This window comes from Solanum dulcamara, chromosome 3 (assembly GCF_947179165.1).
Source record: "Solanum dulcamara chromosome 3, daSolDulc1.2, whole genome shotgun sequence".
In the NCBI taxonomy this organism is placed as follows: Eukaryota; Viridiplantae; Streptophyta; class Magnoliopsida; order Solanales; family Solanaceae; genus Solanum; species Solanum dulcamara.
Genome location: NC_077239.1, coordinates 44,619,796 through 44,632,938, shown reverse-complemented (window position 1 = coordinate 44,632,938; position 13,143 = coordinate 44,619,796). Strand labels below are relative to the sequence as shown.

At 35.5% G+C, this 13,143-nt stretch overlaps 1 long non-coding RNA gene across 1 annotated transcript; it reads right to left on the bottom strand.

Moving 5' to 3' along the window:
• Positions 1 to 6,276: 6,276 nt before the first annotated feature.
• On the bottom strand, positions 6,277 to 10,571 carry LOC129881634 (uncharacterized). The gene is made up of 5 exons (XR_008765652.1): positions 10,406 to 10,571; positions 10,223 to 10,315; positions 9,551 to 10,142; positions 9,383 to 9,464; positions 6,277 to 6,448 (listed from the first exon to the last, which is right to left on the bottom strand). It is a non-coding gene; the product is annotated as an uncharacterized LOC129881634 (long non-coding RNA).
• Positions 10,572 to 13,143: the final 2,572 nt, after the last annotated feature.

The following is a 13,143-nucleotide window of genomic DNA, read 5'->3' as shown; positions in this document are numbered from 1 at the left end:
AGGACACTTCAAAAAATTCATAGAACATGTAAACTTCATACTTAACATAAAACATAGTATTTAAGAAAATCATTTTCATTAATCATGAATGCATATGAATGACATATGAAACTGAAACGTAGAAGTTTAATTGATTTGATCATGAATAAGTTAGTACTTTTAGGCTTGAGTGGAAGGAAATCGATACGCATAATGCTTCATCATGTCTAATTTTGTTTTCCATGTAGCACTCTCTACTTATTGATTCCTCCGTAACACTTTGACGGATGCAACATCCTTATTTCTTAACCTCTTCACTTCTCGGTCTAAAATCTCAATCGAGATCTCCTCATAAGTCAAACTTTCTTCAATACTCACATTCTCTATTGGCACAATAGAATTTGGATCAACCACAAACTTCCTTAATAGTGACACATGAAATACCAGATGAACCAAAGCCAAATCAAATTGCAAGTATAACACATATGACATTTTGTCAATATACCTTAGGATCCTAGACCTCTACAGGAAAATTTATCGCAAGACTACTACCTGTACTCAACAAACCTCGAAACTTAATAAAGAAACACACAATGCATCGTACATTCACCCATATGCCATCAACACTACATTCAAGCCTAATTCTATAACAATTCTAATACACTCACTTGAAATCCTTAACAAGAAGTCATCAATAGACTACTACAATCATTCACATATCTACAACCACAAATTCAAGCCTACCATTCTAACCACTTTATTGCTCCCTAGAAGTCAACATCACTTAATAATTTTCGCTTCTACCCTAACATCTCTATATCTACATTCCCATTAATTCCTACCAACAAACACACCAATATACTCTTATCTATCTATTGCCCACAACAAGGTCTTATCTAGCTCGTCCTCCATATCTATAACCTAAGATGGGTAAGCATGCCACAATTTATCAAAACACGGAATGGCCACTCTCTCTCTATCTATCATGACTCATCTACTATCATTAACATTAAAAAAAACAACCTACCTTGATAACTAGGTACTCCATCTCCCTCTTGTGAGAGAACTTTAATTTTTTATCAACCACCAATTTATTTTATTAACTAAGACTAGACCCATGTCTTACCTTACTTTTACATATGCTATCAATAATGATACCAAACCATTTTGTACAAGGAAAACACCCTCATTAATATCAATCCCCCTTTGGATTGGAACTCTTCTAGAAGGCCTCTTCTGAAAATCGCAAAGAACAATTGTTAGGGGGGAAAGTCCTAGAGCATGCTCTATCGCATGACATGGATCATGAAAGAAGGGAAACTTTCCTAAAATGATTCATAGCCTCCTAATTATAAATGTGGCATGCTTCACAGACATGAATAAGACTCTACTTGATGCGGCATGTTGGACACCCTAGGACACTCAAAAAATCGTGTGTTCTGATACCAGGTTTGTTACGACCCAACCTAGGGCCTAGTCGTAACACGGTGATCGAAACTCTGAAGGGCTCCAACCAAGCCTCTTATACATATCATAAGCATACATAAGGTAAAGTAAAAGCGAAAACATCATAAAAGAGTCTAAACACTGAATAGTAAATAAAGAATGTCACATAACAACATAGACTCGAAATATTTGTCCAACTAGATGCCTCTATATAATAGTATGAGTGGGGGATAAGACATGTCTCTAGCTCACCCTCAATATACAACATTTCAAAAGTATTAGAAAATAATAACTAACTCGGTAACTAGTCCCCGATAAATGAGGACTCACCACAAATACTGCTGGATAGGAAAGCTTAACTAGCCACGTAAACGAATATGATCTTCAACCTAAACCCAAACATTATGAGACAATGTAGACAAAAAGTATTCATTAGTACGTTGGAATGTACTAAGTATGTAAGAAATTCAACTCATAGAAAACCATGTTTCTACAAACGACCATTTTATATAGCATGATAGGAGAAATAGTAAAAATCATAAGTAGTCTTTAAGAAGGATCAATGCATAATAAACCATAAGAGTATCATATAAAGTAAAAGATAGGATTAGTCATTTAGAACATAAAAAGGACCATATATACGTGGGATAGAAACCATAATCGACAATAAGACCATGCGAGCTATAACATGGAATCCCAATGTTACCACTACATCGGAGGAAAGGGGGAGCTACTTTCCAAGGTTCCTACATGCCTAAGTGGATCCACTAAGAGGTTATGTGAATCGGGTACTCACCCCTAGATCTTAGACTCGGGTACCTACCTCCAAGCCTTGATATTTTGGGTACTCACCTCTTAGGGATTTGGGTATTCGCCACTAATCCCTTTGTACCTACGGTGACACGTAATTATACGATAAGAGACTTTATATAAGGACCCCATATTTTGAGTTCCCACCTCAAGTCCACATTCGGTGCTAAGTCAAATCCCACGGAATACATACATAGCATATAAATCATAATTGACATATATCAGTCATTATCATAGGTTTCAAAAAATCATAGAGTAGCTCATTTTCATAACATACTTGTAATATGAGAATTTTCCTTTATTCATTACAAACATACATACATAGACATAATTCATACTTAGAAATTCATGATCATAACTTATACTTGAAATTAGGGTACGACATGAATGCATGATCAATTGATTTGAAAATCATATAATTGACTTGAAAACATGCATCATCGTAAACTTTCTTTCATCCCATACATAACTAATAAAGATAATATCATTTGAAAGTAAAATTGAAAGTACTTATATTTTACATCATAAACCCTAGAAATCAAAATAGGAGAATTCATTGAAAACTCTTTAATTTAATGCAATAACCATCAATTTATATCAAAATAGACTCATGATCATACTTTGAATCATAATTCATGCAATAGGAATAGAGATCATAAAACCCATAAAATACCATACTTCAATTTGATATAAAACCTTGAGAAATTGATTGAGCTTCATGAATGAAAGAATCCATGAATCAATACCCACATACCTTAAGTTAGAACACCAATAATTTCTAAGAACTTGAGAGTTTTGATGGAGATCTTGAGTAATTTACTTGAAGGCTTCAATGGAGTCCTTGAGAGTATTTTGTAGAGAGACAAATATTTGAGTAGGTGAATTGTAGAATAATTAATAGAATTAGGGGTTTAGGTTAATTTATAGAGTTGAATTAGGTCCTAAAAACGTCTAGGTTCATTATCTAATAATTTTGGAATAGTCTAAAATGCCCTTACTAAAAATACAACTCGGCCAGAAAACTCCTGTTAGGTCTGCGATGCGGACTTAGACGGACCTTTCTGTTTTGTGCAGTTTCTTGAGAAATCTATCTTTTGATCTATGGGTCCTAAAAATCCACCAAAACTATTTTCCTGTGAGTTTTGACCCCCTGATCGATATTCCAAATTCAGATTTTTCAAAAGGATTAAGGATAATGCATTACATGAGCGGCCTAATCACAAGGCATCTTAAGGCACTTGTGAGCATTTTTGAGGTACGTTACAATGTCCTAGGGTGTCCAACATGCCATATCAAGTAGTGTCTTATTCATAGGTTTGAAGCACACCACATTTATGAATATGAGGTTATAAGGCATTTTAAGAAATTATCACTTCTTTCATGATCTATGTCTTTCGATGGAGTATGCTCTAAGTCTTCTTTTCCCTAACAATTGTCCCTTATGATTTTAAAAAAAGCCTCCAATAACAGCACCAATGTAATGAAGGTTCAATGTTAATGAGAGACAAGTTCCTCCGGTCCCTCAATAAAATGGTCCTCTACCCGACCAAGTGACTAATGCAGAGTTTCAGACCACTTTCACCATGCTAGCCCAAGTAGTCGCCAACCAAAGGGCTGCAATTCCTCCTAATGCTCCTACCCCGGCTTCTAGATTGAGAGACTTTGCAAGAATGAACCCTCCAGAGTTCCATGGTTCAAAAGTGGATGAGGATCCTCAAGAATTCATTGACGAGGTCTACAAGATAGTGAGTATTATAGGGGTGACTTCAATAGAAAAATCGGAGTTGGTGGCCTACCAACTCAAGAGCGTTGCTCATGTTTGGTACACTCAATGGAAGATGGAGAGAGTGGATAAAGGTCCTATCGAATCGGAAGCCTCCAAGCTTGCTTTCCTTGATCGCTTTTTCCCTCTTGAGCTAAGGGAGGCCAAGGTATTGGAGTTCATCAATCTTTGACAAGGCAACATGGGTATAAGGGACTATTCCCTCAAGTTCACTAAGTTATCCAAGTATGCTCCTTCATTGGTTGTCGATCTACGTGCCTGAATGAGTCAAATCTACGTGCCCGAATGAGTCAATTCATATAGGGGGTATCCGATTTGGTTGCTAAAGAATGTCGTACCACCATGCTTGTTAAAGAGATGGACATATATCGACTCATGAATTTTGTTGAACAAATTGAGGGAAAGAAACTCAAAGAGATGAGAATGAGGGATTCTAAGAGGGCCCGATATAAAGGTGGGTTCTCTAATGCTAAGACCGGTGGTGGTGATAGTGGCCATTCTCAATAAGGACAAGGTTTGGGAAATATCTTTGTTAAGGATAGGGTGCCATACCCTAAAGTTGAAGTAGGAGGTATGAATGCTAATAGCCCTTCTTTTCCCAAGTGTGCAAAGTGTGGAAAGAATCATGAAGGGAAATGCTTGATGGGAACGGGTGCTTGTTATGGATGTGGCAACATGGGCCATAAGAAATTCGAGTTCCCTCATGTTGCCAACAAACATGTAGAAGGTATTCCTCAAGGAGGGAAAGTGCAACAAGGTAGTCAAGCTAAACCTAAGGGTTGCCAATGCAACAACAGATTCTATGCCCTTCATGCTAGGAAAGACGTGGATGAGACTCCTGATGTGGTCACCGGTATGTTACAGGCCTTTAACTTTGATGTCTATTCATTGCATTATCCGGGTGCCAACTTGTATTTTGTTACTTCTTACCTTGCTAAGAGATTTGATGTGTGCCCCGAATTATTGTTAGAACCTTTTTCGGTTTATACTACCGTTGGTGATTTAGTGTTAGCCAAGAGAGTTTATAGAAGTTGTCCCGTGTCGGTCTTGCATAAAGTTATCCCTTGTGATCTTGTTGAACTAGATATGACCAATTTTTACATTATACTTGGTATGGATTGGTTACATGCCTCTTATGCATCCATTGATTGTAGAACTCGTAGGGTCAAGTTTAAATTCCTTAATAAGCCTATTCTTGAATGGAAGGGTAATGATTCAGTGGTTAAGGATTGATTCATCTCATGTCTTAAGACTCGGAAAATAATTTCCAAAGGGTGCATTTATCATATAGTGCGAGTTAGGGATATTGATTTTGAAGCTCCTACTCTTGAGTTAGTCCCTATAGTAAATGAATTTTCTGATGTGTTCCTGATGATTTTTCCGAAAGAAAAATTGACTTTGGCATAGATGTCCTTTCCGATACTCAACCTATTTCTGTTCCTCCTTACCGTATGGCTCCGACGGAACTTAAGGAGCTGAAGGAGAAATTGAAGGATTTGTTGGAAGGGCTTTATTAGTCCAACTATATCACCATGAGGTGCTCCCGTGTTGTTTGTTAGGAAGAAAGATTGGTCGCTCACTACTACAAATGGATCTTTTAACGACAATAAAATATGGCTTTAGGGGCAATTACATTTGTCGCTATAGCCTGTACCGGCCAATATTCTTTAGCCGGCAGTGCTGGGGTCGGCAAAGGCTTTCCTGGCCATTGTTCGAAATGCTGGTAAAGGGTAGCATGAATTGCCGCTAAAAATCATTAGCTTTTACGGTAATTATATTAGCTACTAAAGCTAACTCACAACGGCTAACTGTGGTCTTTTAGCGTCCATTGTTTTAGTCGATAAATCCATACAAATAGCCGCTAAAAGTTCGTAGTTTTAAAGACAATTTTTCTATGACAATTAATGGCTGCAATATCCCTTCCAAAACACGTCTTAATTTTCCCTTTTAGCGTCCATTTTATGACAGGTAAGTTATATTAAATCGCCGCTAATAGTTGACATTTTTAATGGCAATTGTTTGAAGGAAATACTAAAGGCTACAATATTCCTTGTGAAAACTTTTTAATGTAACCCTTTTGCCTCCATTTTTATGGCCGATACATTAAATTAATTTGACGCTAAATATCATAACCTTTAACGACAATTGTTTAGCCGCCATTAATAATAGCTACTTCATTCATCAAGAATAGCAACAATAAAGTTTGGCAAACGCTAAAACATATTACTATTAATTCATAAAATAGAATATATCTCATTAAATCTATACAAATAAAAGGAACTACTAATCCTATCTATGAATGTAACAACTTATCAAAAACTAATATTGTTCCTACTAATATATTGAATAATGCCTTCAAATAATTTTTGCAACTCTTCTTCATATTGAAATCTCCCACATGTGAAATTTGCGAACTTCAGATTGTATGACCTGAAATAAGAACATAAATGTGTCAAAAGATAAAAGATATATAATGTATAAAAACATCGCACGTAGTGTGACTAATTTGAAAAATTACAAGCAAGAAGCATCCAATAAAAAGAAGTCATATTCTTTCATATGGACTTAGCTTTACGTTATCGCATAAGATGCTACACTTGAAGTTCATCAAATTGGGGCAGCAAACAACTCGAAACTGAGGTGAATTAAATGAGCAATCTTGGAGGTGAGAAGTGAATTGTAGCGCGCGCTGAATAGGATTTGCGAGTTCAGCTACCCATCCAAATGAATCTGTCCAGCAACCTGTCCAGCAACTTCTCCAAGGGAATTGCGAGTCCAACTGCTAGACAGATTTGCAGAGAACAGAGGCGTGAAATAGTAAAGCTAAAACCAGCCATTGTTACAGCTCGTGCTCGAGCTTTAATCGATGTAGCTGGGCTGCAACTAATTGCTGAAAGTAGAGGATCTAAAGGTGATTTTGCTAATTTTCAAGTAGAAATTTCAAGGCAGCAACTAATTACTGAAAGCAGAGGTGCTACAGCTCACACATTTAACAGTCAGTAATTAGAGCTCCTCTACTGTATGTTTAACATTTAGATTAACTGATTTATATTCCATATTTTCTGTCCAACAATGTAAGCAAATTATACAACCACACATCTAGAAGTAAGCAAAAAGGAGGGATAAAAGAAGAGAACACATCTATATAAAGACACGGTCGACACAATAACAAAACTCATGCCCGTTGATAGAAATTCAGCTATTTCCTTAAGTTTTGATCTGTTTTCTTTAGTTGTGTATTTGTTTTTACCTTAACCATGATCATATTTAGAAACTCAAGAAAAATATAGAAAAAGATTCCCACGTAGCTTATGTGCTTTAAATCCTTAAGCTCTACTTCTCTCTTCTCTGGAAATGGGAGTTGAATTTAGTAATATGTAACTACTGGATAAAATGAACATACTTATAATCTCTGTTTTCTATATTAACTGATAGAAAGTTACAAAATAAGGCAGGATAAAAAATAAAGCCACTTCGAAGATCGATCCTGTGTATAATTGGACAGCAACTAATTGTTGAAAGTAGAGGTGCTACAAGTGATTTTTATAATGTTCTTCAAGTATAAATTTCACTTAGGAATTCCGAGGTAGCAACTAATTGCTGAAAGTAAAGGTGCTACAGGTGATTTTTATAATGTTCTTGAAGTATAAATTTCACTTAGGAATTCCAAGGTAGCAACTAATTGCCGAAAGTAGAGGTGCTACAGCTCACACATTTTATAGTCAATAATTAGAGCTCCGCGACTGTATGTTTAACATTTAAATTAACCGATTTATATTCCCTGTTTTTGTCCAACAAAGTGAGCAAATTATGCAACCACACACCTAGAAGTAAGCAAAAAGGAGGGATAAAAGAAGTGAACACATCCATATAGAGACACATTCGACACATAAACAAAACTCATGTCTATTGATAGAAATTTAGTTATTTCCTTAAGTTTTGATCTGTTTCCTTTAGTTGTGTGTTTGTTGTCACTTTAACCATGATCATACTGAGATACACAACCACAATACTATAAAAATTTCCCACGTAGCTTATTTGCTTGAAGTCCTTAAACTCTACTTCTCTCTTCTCTTGAAATGGGGGTTGAATTTAGTATTATGAAACTACAGGAGAAAATGAACACACTTATAATCTTTGTTTCTATATTAACTGATAGAAAGTTACAAAGTACGACAGGATTAAAAATGAAGCTATTTTGAAACTCGATTCCATGTATAATTGGATAAAAACTAATTATCGAAAGTAGAGGCGCTACAGGTTATTTTTCTAATGTTCTTCAAGTATAAATTTAACTTAGGAATTCCGAGTTAGCAACTAATTGCTGAAAGTTGAGGTGCTACAGCTTGCGCATTAAACAGTCTATAATTAGAGCTCCCCGGCTGTATGTTTCACATTTAACAGAAGAGAATACATCCATGTAGAGACAGTCGACACCATAACAAAACTCATGTCCATTGATAAAAATTTAGCTATTTTCTTAAATTGTGATTTGTTTTCTTTAGTTGTTTGTTTGTTGTCACCTTAGCCATGATCATATTGATAAACTCAATAACAATATAGTATAAACTTCACATATAGCCTATGTGCCTAAAGTTCTTAAGCTCTACTTCTCTCTTCTCGGGAAATGGGGCTGCCAATTGTTCTATGGAACTACTAGAGAAAATGAGCACACTAATAATTTCTGTTTTCTCTATTAAATGATAGAAAGTCACCAAGTATGATAAGATAAACAATGAAACCACTTCGAAGCTTGATATCGTATATAATTGGGCAGCAATTAATTGCTGAAAGTAGAGGTGCTACAGGTGATTTTGGTAATATTCTTCAAGTAGAAAGTTCACTTAGGAATTCTGAGGAGGCAACAAATTTTCTCAAAGGTAGCTAAGCTTCTTAAACAAATGTTGAAGGACAGTAAACTTTTTTGTCCAAGATATTTACGAGTCTAATTGTCAGACAGATTACAGAGAATAGAGTGATGGAACAGTAATAATAAGATCAGTCGTCGTTAGAGCTCTTGCTCGAGCTTTAGTCGATGTATTTGGGTAACAACTAATTGCTCGAGAATTAGCTGATGCATATAATTGCTCAGATTTTAAGCTTGATTAAATATCTATCAGTGTGAACTATACTCACCGAAGCTATTGAGAGAACATGCTCTCCTGATTGATTTTTTGTATCTTGGAATTTTGTAGCTCAACACAATATTTACTATATTTGAAAATCTATTCATTAAGACAAAGAGCATTCACTAAATCAAGGAAGTAAGAAGTACTACACAAGCAATTTGATTCTTCAACCCACAAAACCTTACGAAGCAGGAAAACTCAAACCGTAGCGCCAAAGGATAAAGCTTTGTAGTACCATGAGTTGGAGTAATATCAGCACTACTAGGTATCCTTGATGATTGTGGTACTTCTTCTTGGCCATTGTTGGTGTTGGGAAGCTGATAAATACTAACACGTTAGTTAACAATACTTTTATAGGGTCAAAATTTCATTTAAAATGTCTTAAGACTTGTAATCGAGTTACCTGTTCATTTGAGTTGCCATTGATATCTTGAGACAGATTCGTTAGGAGCATATTTTTGCATGAATTGTCTCATTTGGAGTAATTCTGATTGCAGCTTATCATGATTTTGTTTCATCAGATTCATTTCTTCATTCTTTTTCGCCTTTAACTCAGTAATCTCCTGTTCTAGCCTTTGTATAACCTCATTAGATGAATCCTCTACCGTAATATTTCCTGCGGAAGATCTACTTCCCCATAGAACTGAAGGAGTTGGACCAAGTCCTAAACCACGAGCATACCCACTTTTTTCATTTCCTAACACTTGAGAACATACATCGCCTTCCCAAGCAACATTGTGAGATGGTTGATCTGTGGATCTTTCATTCTTTCATTTATCATGTCCTAACAATAGAATACACGATAAATCCAATTTGAAATTAATTTATTCACTTTCAAAAAATCTATCTAATTGTTTCTCGATTTCAAGACTAAAAGAAAGAAGAAATCTTATGATTGCCTTGGCAAAATCATCATCCAGTGGTCTGCCATCTGCGCGTTTTTTGTGAGTTAATAAGAAAATTTCTGCTCGTGTAGGCTCTATCCCATTTTTAGCCTAAACAATAAAATTGATGTCAGATATGCGTGACAAAAAAGATTTGAAAATATTATAATATGCACTTTCCACATGTTTACCTGCTCATGCATTATTGTAGCAATACTTTTGGATCCTCCTGTGTGAGGCATCTTTTGCTTGGCCCTGTTGTTTCTATTTGCTTGTGTATGCCTCTGTCATTGAAAGAATAAAAATTTAGCATAACTAAAATAAAAATATAATGTATAAAAGAAAATAGGTGTATTTTCAAGATACATTTATACCTTAGCTTTATCAGAAAGCCAATAAGAGACAAGACCACTCCATTGATATCTCGGTATGCGACTTGGTCTATTTTTCAGCAAAGCATCTTTAGTCTTATATTTTGACATATATTCACCTTTTATTTCACATTTGTTATCCTTCCATTTCTTTCCAAGTCACTTTAAGACAAACTCTTCTCCGCATTTTGGGAAAGTGAACTTCTTTTGAAAAAATAAAAGTAAACATTTAAAAGATAGCACATAATGTCTTAGTTGAGCTTGTCGCATAATCATAATAACAATAATTCATACCCTTACAATCATCTACCTGTAAAGGTGTCAGTTCTGGAGTTCTCGCAACAATTCCTAGAAAGCTAGCAAGCTTTCGTCCTTCTTTCCCAATAGATTGATTACGACTATTAAATGACACTTCAATTGTCTTTCCCTGAGGAAGTTTCCAAATATCTTTTAGTAAAGTAGGACCACGAGGCTTTCTTGTCTCTAAGTTATCTAGAATGAAAAAGATTCAAATGTCATAAAGTGGAAAAACACATGATTAAACACCCAAAAGATGCTCTTAAATTATAAACTCAAGTCAATAACTCTGCGGTATAGAAGTTCAACAACGGTATATTTCACATTTAATTAAATGATAATCTGGGAAGGTTAGAAGGAATTGTAGCACGGCGCTGACAATGAATTACGAGTTCAGCAACTTGTCCAAAGGAATCAGGCCTATAAGCTTTATGCCTAAAGCTCGATATAAAGAAATACACCCTACCATTGAAGAACATGGGCAAGACAACCATGATAGTGTGGTACCAGTGAAAGAGGATCAAACCATACTTCTCTAAATACACACTGCTCCAAATACAAAGCCAATTTTAATCTCTACTTTTTATGATTATGAATGTGATATTTCCTCATCCAAAAACCCACACCTCTGCGGTATAGCAGCTAGGAACTATTAAAAAGAGTTTGAACCTATATCTGGACAAGTGGAGTGGAGGTATCAAAAAAGTTTATATGCCTATGACTGCTGGTGGAGTTTATCTGCATGTCATTTCTATCTGCAATAAGGTTGCACTGTGCATACTCCTGTTGAATTTCAATCACAAGAAAGACTAGTTGTGGGTTTAATGGGTTCATATGTTCTATGTAAAAGGTGGTGCAATGGAAGAGGCCAATACAAAACAAGCATCTTGGCTTGTTCTGAAGGTATTCAAGGGATGTATCAAGCATCTTAGCTTGTCAATGTCTAAAGGCTGATGTAGCAAGTTGTGCTTGGTCTGTCCAGCCGTAAATTCGTTTTGATTTCTATTTTCTTGAGTTATAAACTTTTATTTGGTAAATTCCTATTTTCTATATCAACTGAACTGATATTCACGGAACACACTAATATTTAGATTATACAACACACCTAGAAACTAAGATCTGAAAACAATATAGAGAAAAATGATGTTACCTAATTCATTGTTAAGTTGAACTGCAGTGCCACCAACAGAACTATTCAACTCATTAACCTGTTCATCATGTGGTTGGACTACAGAGTTCTGATTATCTATCAACTGCTCGAGATAAGTTTCGGCTGCAGAGTTATCTTCACCATCCATCAGTTGCTCAATATAATGTCGAACAACATCATCATGTTGTTCAATTACCAATCTGTTGCGACCTCTAGTGTGCATAGTTACTTCTCTTAAATGAAGGAATTATCTAGCTGCATTAAGACCAGATTAACTCAAACATATACAATAGGTCACATGCAAAACAGGAGAAAACAACATCTCAAACTATGAAAAACACATAAATAGAAATTTTGTGCACACGAACAAAACTTTGCTACAAAAATAGTTCATAAGATTAGAGATATTGGGGCACCAGGAAAAACAACTCTCCAGTGATGAGAACAGTTTATCATATAACAATCAAAAGAGCTACAATCAACAAATACAAATATGAAAAATTCATAGTTGACTAGCATGCATCTTCTATAAAATGACTTAAAGTGAAAGCAAAAAACATATTTGATATAAATTTCTAATTAAAAAGTAACCAATTCATAGAAGTTCTTCAATAACACTTGCAAAAATTATAATTCATAACTACCACCTATCTTATTAAAAATCACTTTCATTCTCAATGTCATTTCCTCCCTCAACATTAGCTTCACCATCATTTGGAGAAGCTTGAGAATGTACGTCCATTTCAACTACTATCCCATCGACATGTCACGACCCGACCTAGGGCCTAGTCGTAACATGGTGATCGAGATGCGAGGGACCCTAACCATAAGCCATCTTAGCATACTTTGCATACATAAGGTAAAGAACAATATAAAGATAAGCGAAAGTAATCAATAAGTGGGGAATGGGACTAAGGAAAATCAACTCTATAACTGCCCAATTTGGACTACACCAATGAATATCGTCTAAACATGCCTCTAGTCTAATGTTTGTCGGAGGCTTAGAAAAAGCTCCTAGCTCACCCTAACAATAGAAAAAAGTGAAAAAAATAGTAACATGAATAAAAGTCTTGTCCTTGGTAGAATGAGGATTCACCAACTCCTTTGAAATCTAAAGAAAACTCTAGCCACGAGCAGGGTAGTCGTGAGTGTCGTCCGTCCCTACATTATGAGACAATGTAGGCAAAATATGTGTTAGTACTTTGAATGTACTAAGTATGTGAGTACTAAGTATGTGAGATATGCATGAACAATGGAATAAGACATAAACAATATGAACATAGGATGCATGACC